At 37.1% G+C, this 9,368-nt stretch overlaps 1 long non-coding RNA gene across 1 annotated transcript; it reads left to right on the forward strand.

The window, feature by feature from the left end:
- Positions 1–268: 268 nt before the first annotated feature.
- Positions 269–6,380, forward strand: LOC119878705. The gene is made up of 3 exons (XR_005387080.1): positions 269–406; positions 3,802–3,903; positions 6,185–6,380. It is a non-coding gene; the product is annotated as an uncharacterized LOC119878705 (long non-coding RNA).
- Positions 6,381–9,368: the final 2,988 nt, after the last annotated feature.

A 9,368-nucleotide genomic window follows, 5' to 3' on the forward strand; every position in this document is an offset into this window, starting at 1 on the left:
AAACAACGATCAGGCTATACCATTCTTTCATCATCGCTTGGTACCAAACAAACTGAAATCTGAGTCAGACTATTTGCATTTGAAAGATTCTATGATCGCTATAATTAACAAATACTCGTTGGCTTCCCAATATAAAATGTGTGATAGGTACCTGACTGAAAATAACACTTGAACTGTGCAGCCTCTCTTTCTAATCTCTGACAGCCTATAAAAAAAAATCAGACATTAACAATAGAGGAGCAGGTTTCAAGTTTTTATAGCACACAATTCCTTTACAGATTTAAGATGACAGAAGAAGAGAACAGCCTAATTTATTCTTCCTGGCTTGCGGCACAGAATCATGAAGGCTCTCGGTCATAACTTCAGGGCTACACTAAATTCCTGCCAGCCAGGATCAGTTACAAAGGTGAGCATCTGCTCCACCTTGTTTTTACTTCGAGGCCTGAAAAGACAGACCCATGTTATCACAAAGCCCGAATCATTAAATAAGAAAAAAGGAAGCCAAAAATCAAGTTTAATGCCTTTCTAGGTGTCATGGCAGTTTGGCTAACAACACTGACCCCAAATGTATTAATAATAAGAAAAGGGAAAGAGACTTCTGAGTTGAGAAAATGGCACACAGCAAGGAAGTTGGAGTTGAACAAGCCCTGCCTTCAAGTGTGTGCTAATTACGCAGCATTTACCTAGGCCAAATTACTTAAGCTTTGATAGCCTCAGTGGTCTCATCTGCAAATTAGAGGAAATAAGATATTTTCTCCCTCTCTCTGTCTCTCTCTCTATCTCTCTCTCTCCAAGAGAGAGTTCCTAGTGACCAGAAAGGTTTTTTTTTTTTTTTTTTTTTTTGACCAGAAAGGTTTAAATGAGAAACTGAAAAAGGTGCTTAGTACATTGGCATAGAAACATTCCATGCTCTTGTGTTCAATGAATAAATACTATGTCAAAGGGTGATGATAAGCTACCATAACATTAAGTGAATAATTCTGTCAATGAGGTCCTCTTCAATGTTAACTTCAGATTACTTCTTACTTTTCCAAGAATCTGTTTCATAATTAAAACCATGGACCTATATAGAGTCAGACTGCCAAGGCCCAAATCCTGCTTCTTCCACTGAACTGTGTGACTTTGGCAAGTTACTTGACTTCTCTGTGCTTCGCCTAACTCATCTATAAAATAGGCACAATAGTAATCCATTCAAAGTTATGTTTGGATGATAAGATTGAATAGGTTAATATATTTAAGTAGTTTAGAACCTGCCCAGACACATATTATGTCAATAAATATCAATTAGCCTCTCTTTATATATGAGAAGGTCCCCAGGCACATAATGAAGGACAGACATAGTCCTTGACCTCATGGAACTTACAGACTACTAGAAAGACAGACATTATAAAAAAAAAAAAAAAATACAGGGGAGCCCAGGTGGCTCAGTCAGTTAAGCTTCTGACTCTTGATTTCAGCTCCAGTCTTGATCTCAGGGTCATGAGATCAAACCCCATAACCTGCTCCAGGGTGGGCATGGAGCCTGCTTATGATTCCCTCTCTCCTTCTCTCTCTGCCCCTCTCCCCACATGTTCTCTCTCTAAAAAAATAAGTAATACATACACCCATACAACAATACATAACTGCAAGTTGAAAAGAAGTAAAAGAGGATCTGAGTATGATTAGGGCAGATCTCATAATATTTGAGCTAATTATTTCACGACAGGTTCTTTATCCAAAAGATCTCAAAATGTTATCTACAGTGAAGCTATTATAGGAAATATATAAGCATCATAATGTAAAGACCCCTGTAAAAGGAAAACCTTGATACATGTCAATTTCTTTCTTCCCTTTTTCTCCATGATATTTGATCATTTAGATAAGTACTTGCCTTTTTCACTGTTGGTGTGATTATTATTATTACTATTATTACTGCAGGGAAAAGTTTCTTAACCTCAAATGACCTCATTCTTTGAGACGCCAGATGCTGAAGAATATTAAAATTATATTTAAGACAGTGTTACATTCAAATTAAGATGTATTTTCTGCTAGATTACATTTTTAAAAGACAGTCATCACATATTATATACACTTAGATATCAAATGACTGCATTTACATTTGAACCAAAATAAAAGATGAAAGTGGTTAATGAAGTTCTAATTCATTGCCTTGAATGTTTTTAGCCTACTACATCCAAATTATTTTTTTTAAATAACTACCACTAGAAAGGCTAATGCAGTGCAGATGACTCCCCAAATATTTGCAATAGGTCACGTGAATGCCGCCACGGCATCTCAACAATTGACTATAATAGATTTAAGGGAGAATGATAGGCTGCCTTGACATTTAAATAGATAATATTTTCTATTAAATCTTTTTTAAAAAACCTTGATTAACACCAGAAATATTTCTCACTTTACCAAAAGAAACCCTCATTAAGGAAATTTTCACTGAGTTACATACAATATGCTCATCTGTGCACCATGAACTTGTTTTTACTCTATATTCAAAGCTGTATGTTTATTTCTCTGTTCTAGTTCAGTTCTAAAAGCCAAAAATATGAAACAGATGTGGTGACTTTCTGTGTACTGTGAAGCACAATTATGCCTCTTTGAATTGCTTAGGCTAAACAGTTGCCCTCCCTAGAGCATATCGAAACTGCTTGAGATTCTTTACAGCCAAGAATCCAGCTTGCTACCTGTCAGGAACTAGAATTGGCAGGCCACAGCTGGTTGCTTGCAGTGGATGCTCCCTTACTGTCCTTCCAACCAAAGTCTGTGAAACATAAGAAATATATAGGAAAACTGAAGCTGAATGGGCATGCTGTCTTATCCTTAAGAAAAGATGAAGCTGTCTGACAGTGAATACCAAGGTCCACTTTATATGGACCATTTAACAGCACTCAAAAAACAGTTTCGTTTGTCCTGCTTCTGAGTTCACAGACAGCATGGGCAATAACCAGGAGCAAATAAAGAAAAATCTTCCCAATTATCTGTCACAGTGATGATGCCTTTAAACCTGTATCTGCTAGATTAGCCTATGCATCAAAAGTGCAAATGTTGAGTTTTCTTTTGCTGAGAATAGTTTTAAAACATGTGGAAATTGCTATAATTGAGAGAAAGCTTGAAACAAATGGTAATTTTGTTCTCAAAAAGGAAACTTTCTTCAGGCTGTGGGAGGTGAGGAAAGGAAGTCTCCTTTTCTTCTAAAATGAGTGAATGCTGAAAATAATGGCATTCATACAATTTTGCATTGATCTTGTCAGTGTACAACTTCAAAAAGGTTTTAAAACAAAAGTTAGCAAAATGTTAGGAACATGTTCAGAGTGCCATGTTCATGGGGGTCATAAGTTTGATACAAATAAGCAGATCAGAAGTCTCATAAAATGTATGCTTTTCATCAAAGGGCACCCTGCATCCCCATTCACACATTCAGCATTAGTTTAGTCAATGGAGACCTGGGCTTACGCTACATGTTAAGGATCCTGAAAATTCAAAGACGACATATGTGCTGCAAGATGCTCGTATGGAGAGAGGGGGAAGACATTCAAAAGACATGTAACAGAGACACCTGGGTGGCTCAACCAGTTAAGTGTCCAACTTCAGCTAAGGTCTTGATCTCAGGGTCTTGGGATAGAGCCCTTTTTGGGGCTCCACGCTCAGTGGGGAGTCTGCTTGTCCATCTGTCCCTGCCCCTACTTGTACTCTCTCCTTTCTCTCTCTCTCTGAAATAAGTTTTTTTTTAATTTTTAATAAAAAAATAATAAAAGACAAATTTAATATTTTCACTGCTAATGAAGACTCCTTTTCCTCTATCTTCAGGCCTCTGGATCTTGGGATAATAGAAATGAAGGTATGGAAGGCTGAGACAGTTGACCTGCATCATCTTAGGAGATTTTATTATCATCTGAATCTCAGAATCAGGTCAGTTTCAGACTAATTCTCAAGTTACCATTACTTCTCTTACCAATTCCACCATACTCTGAACATACTGCTCATATTAAGCCAAGAAAAGTGAGAGGGAACATCATCAGGAGGACTTATCATCACTGCACTTTACCCTGACAGATATCTGAGCCTATCTGGTCATTTTCAGTTTTACTGACATCTTATAACCACTTTCATACATCTAGAAAAAAACACCAGTTTTTTCTCCCTTATCACCCATCACCGCAGGCTATGAACCCGGTATCCCAGACCCACCCTCCACTCTTAACATTTTCTAGTGTCCTGGGTCATTTAAGAGAGTTTGAGTGTCCATATTCACTCAAAGAGCTCAAGCATCTTTAAGGAATAACAAACAGTAAGGCACAATGCAGTGGCTGCTCCCCATAGCCAAGTGTTACCTATCTCAATGAGGAGGACAAGTGTCATCATTCCTGGGAACTGGTTTTACATGGCTGTAATTCAAGCAGAGAATGGATTCATCTGAGTGTTGGGTCTGCATTGTCTCAGAGAAAGACCAGTTTCTGGAGCCTACCTCCACTCATCTCACTTAGAATTTTTCGGTCTTAAATCTGAACCAACACTTTGAACTTAGGTACAGGTAATTTAGTGCATGTGTCCTGTGGTTCCACATCAAGGGATAAAGTAGAATATTCTTGGATGGAAAGTCCTTGAAGTACTTGTAAATCAATCATTAAGTGGTCAATAGGTCCAAATCAGTAAAACCATAAAAGTATACTTGTCTAAAGTAAGTTCTATAAAAGAGTTCTAGTTTTGGAAGTATGCTTATTACACAAAGTATTCTATTCCCACCAGTTGTGACCAAAGAAACCATGACTCTTAAAAAATAATAATAACTGAAAAAATAAAAAGAAACCATAACTCTTAAATCAAAACCACCCTGGCTTACCATTCAGTAAAATAAGGGTAGACAAAGTTTGCCTCCATTGCTAGTCTGTTATGTTAATATTACATCTCAGCAAATACAAATCCTATCATTGTTGTGATAATAGTGTATAAGAAAGTACACCAGGTTCAAGGAGCAAAAGGTTACTTAGAGCAGTCAATAAAGTCCTTATCTAAGTCGTTAAACTTAAATGGAGACTTGAGTTTGCCAGGGACAAAAGCAGGAAGGGAGCACTGCAGATTGAGACAACAGCCTGTGCTAAAGCCCAGCAGTCTAAAACCACATGAGAGCCTGGGACACGTGAGTGGGACTGGAACTGGGGAACACAAGAGGTAAGGCATGTCAGCATGCAGGGGTACTGGGACTTATCTCTCAGACCATGGTGTGGCATTTCATAGTTTTAAGCAGTGGTGTAATGTGATCAGACAGTGAGCAGGGGTCGGAAGCATCATTTTCATTCACAAGTGCCACCACAAATACTGCTCTGTGTGTATAAATACATAATCCTGTATGTGCATAATTTGCATCACAAGCTGTTAGGTGCATTTCTCTCAGAGAAGTTTGGAAACAGTAACTCATCAATTGAGCAGACAAGGTAGAGAGACCATGGAAATATGCTGAATAGCTTCTACAGAAATCTCCAATTACAATGAACTTTAATTATTCAGGAATCAAATATGTTATTTGAATTCCAGGGATCTGAACTGTAGAACTTTCAATGTCATTGCCACAGAAGCTATACAGGGTAGTGTTTTTAAAACAGAAAGGGAAAGAAGTCTTTCAAATTGTAAAAATGATAATTATTTAACATAATGTTTGCCACCCCCATAATAGTTTCTCCTAAAGTGTGTGGAATAATTTATATATAAATATGTAGATGTATACAAACTGAAATGCCAAACATTGAAAAGAAACTCAAATGAGTGGGTATTTACATATGGAATAGAGCTCATAAGAAACCGTGTTTTTGTGATAATGAGATGTTTTCCAAGCTCTCCTTCATTCTGGAAATTTTCTCAGAGACAAGCCCATATATCATAAGACAACAAAGAAATTAAAAAGGCAGACTCAGAAGTCTGAAAAGATAAGATCTGACATAAGAAATGGTCATCATGCCATCTCAAGTTCAGTGATGGGTGAAAGAGTGAAATGGAAAGCCCCAAACCACAGAAGGGGGAAAATCCCTCACTTACCATCTCTGTAACTGATGGAAGTCACACACTAATCCAAGGCCACTGAAACTTGATGCATGTAATTACATTTCCCCTGTTTGGGTACATTCTGCCAAGATCATTATCAATGTACAATCACAGGAAATCAATAGAAAAAAAAAGTTTTCTCCCTAATGTTTAGGAAATAGGTGTGAATCTGGACCCAAACAGAAAACAAGGTGATGCATCTGTCTTCAAATTTGTCTGAGAACTACTTTGTTTAAGAAATGCAACACGGTGTAATCAACTGCCTTGTTGATAGTATCTTCTCAGAGGGCCATCATATTATGTAAGGAAAACAAGAAAAATGGCTTTAAAGCCGTATGTTATTTCCAACAAGAAAGGTAAGCATATCCATTACAAAACTATTATAGTTCTCATCTAAAAGTTATATTCAAACTACTGACTTAGTCAACCTTCTTTCAGTGACAGAGATAAAAACCCAACTCAAACCAGCTTAAAACAAAAGGGGGAATCTATCACCTAACAGGACAAAAGCACGTGCTCAATACAGTTGCTCTAATAAATTCATCAGAGCACTGTCCCTCTGCCTTAACTCTATTTCCCCCCATGTTGGCTTTCTTGTCAAATATGCCTTTCTCAGGCAGTGGGTAAGGATGGCTTCTAATAGCTCCAGGAGGACTTTCTATCAGTATAGAAGGCAAATGGAAAGGGAGAGTCTCTCTTCCAGTAGTTTCTGCTAAAGCCTCAAACTAACTGGGATTGAACCTGAGGAACATGCCCACTTCTGAACTGTTTGTTCTATCCAAGCATGTGACATTGATTGGCAAGATTTGGCCTTTTCTCCTGGAGTCATGGTGAGTGGAATACTTCTGGGTTATACTAACCAAGACTGAAGAATGAATGGTCTCCCCAAAGACACACTGAGTGGAAAAATACATATTTTTCACTCCACAGATAAAAAATAGCATCACAGATTTCTGAGTGGCTTTGTACATTTATTTTTAACAAAACAATATTACATAGGCTCAGTAAACTGCACTATCTGTAAAGACAGGCACTGTACTATGCTTATGCCCTGGCGGATGCTCTAAAGCTAATGGGAAATATGGCAACTATCATACTGCTGGCAAAATCAAATTTCCTTTTTGGTGGAGTCTTTGTCTGGTTTGGGGACCAAGCTAATGCTAGCCTCAGAATGAGTTTGGAAGTTTTCCTTCCATTTCTATTTCTGAAACAGCTTCAGAAGAATAGGTATTAATTCTTCTTTAAATGTTTGGTAGAATTCTTCTGGGAAGCCATCTGGTCCTGGACTCTTGTTTGTTGGGAAACTTTTTATTACTGCTTCAATTTCTTTGCTGGCTGTGGGTCTGTTCAGGTTTTCTATTTCTTCCTGTTTCAGTGTTGGTAGTTTACATGTTTCTAAGGAATGCATTCATTTCTTCAGATTGCCTAATCTGTTGGCTTATAGTTGCTTGTAATATGTTCTTATAATTATTTGTATTTCTTCAGTGTTGGTTATGATCTCTCCTCTTTAATTTATGATTTTATTTATTTGGGTCTTTTTTTCTTTTTGATAAGTCTGGCTAGTTTATTGAACTTATTAATTCTTTCAAAGAACCAACTCCTAGTTTCGTTGATCTGTTCTACCATTCTTTTGGTTTCTATTTCATTGATTTCTGCTCTAATCTTTATTATTTCTCTTCTCCAGCTAGGTTTACGCTGCTCTTTCTCCAGTTCCTTTAGCTGTAAGGCTCAGTTGTATATTTGAGACTCTTCGCCTTTCTTGAGAAAAGCTTGTATTGCTATATATTTCCCTCTTAGGACCGCCTTTACTGTATCCCGAAGGTTCTGTAAAATTCCGTTTTCATTTTCATTTTTTCCATGAAATTTTTAAATTCTTCTTTAATTTCCTGGTTGACCTATTAATTCTTTAGACTATACACAAAAATAAACTCAAAATGGATGAAAGACCTAAATGTGAGACAGGAATCCATCAAAATCCTAGAGGAGAACACAGGCAGCAAACTCTTTGACCTTGGCCACAGCAACTTCTTGCTAGATATGTCTTCAAAGATAAGGGAAAGTAAAGCAAAAATGAACTATTGGGACCTTATCAAGATACAAAGCTTCTGCACAGCAAAGGAAACTGTTGAAAAAACCAAAAGACAACTGACAGAATTGGAGAAGATATTTGCAAATGTCTTATCAGATAAAGGACTAGTATCCCAAATTTATAAAGAACTTATCAAATTCAACACCTAAAGAATAAATAATCCAATCAAGAAGTGGGCAGAAGACGTGGACAGATATTTCTCCAAAGAAGACATATAAATAAATGGCCAACAGACACATTAAAAAATGTTCAATACTCGGCATCAGGGACATACAAATCAAAATCACAATGAGATACCATCTCACACCAATCAGAATGGCTAAAATGAACAAGCCAAAAAATGACAGATGTTGGCAAGGATGTGGAAAAAAGGAACTCTCTTACACTTCTGGTGGGAAGGCAAGCTGGTGCAGCCACTCTGGAAAACAGAATGAAGGTTCCTCAAAAAGTTAAAAATAGAGCTACCCTACAATCCAGCAATTACACTCTTAGGTATTTACCCAAAGGATACAAACATAGTGATCCAAAGGGGCACCTGCACCCCAATGTTGATAGCAACAATGTCCACAATAGCCAAACTATGGAAAGAGCCTAGTGTCCAACAACAGATAAATGGATAAAGAAGATGTGGTGTGTGTGTGTGTGTAATGGACTATTACTCAGCCATCAAAAATGAAATTTTACTATTTAAAACAATATGGATGGAACTAGAGGGCACTATGCTAAGCAAAATAAGTCAATCAAAGAAAAACAATCATCATATGATCTCACTTATGTGGAATTTAAGAAACAAAAGAGAGGATCACAGGGGAAGGGAGGGAAAAATAAAATAAAACAAAGTCAAGGAGGGAAACAAACCATAAGAGACTCTTAATCCTAGGAAACAAACTTAAGGGTTACTGGAAGGGAGATGGATGGAAGTATGGGGTAACTAACTGGGTGATAGGTTAAAGAGGACACTTTAATGAGTGTAATGAGTACTGGGTGTTATATGCAATTGATGAATCACTGAACTCTACTTCTAAAATTAATAATATATGTTAATTCATTGAATTTAAATGTTTAAAAAATCCAGAGTATTTCTTAGCCCCAAAACTATTCCGTGTACTTCCTTTCTTCCCTTTTATTTAGATCCAATTAGCTTTAAAAATTATTTTCAATACAGTCTACTACAAAGGGGTGAGAGGGGTTACATACAGATAACTACATATAGGTACCCTGAAAATTTACATAGTACCAAGGATAGTCA

The sequence above is a fragment of the Canis lupus genome, unplaced genomic scaffold, assembly GCF_011100685.1.
Source record: "Canis lupus familiaris isolate Mischka breed German Shepherd unplaced genomic scaffold, alternate assembly UU_Cfam_GSD_1.0 chrUn_S184H344, whole genome shotgun sequence".
Taxonomy (NCBI): Eukaryota; Metazoa; Chordata; class Mammalia; order Carnivora; family Canidae; genus Canis; species Canis lupus.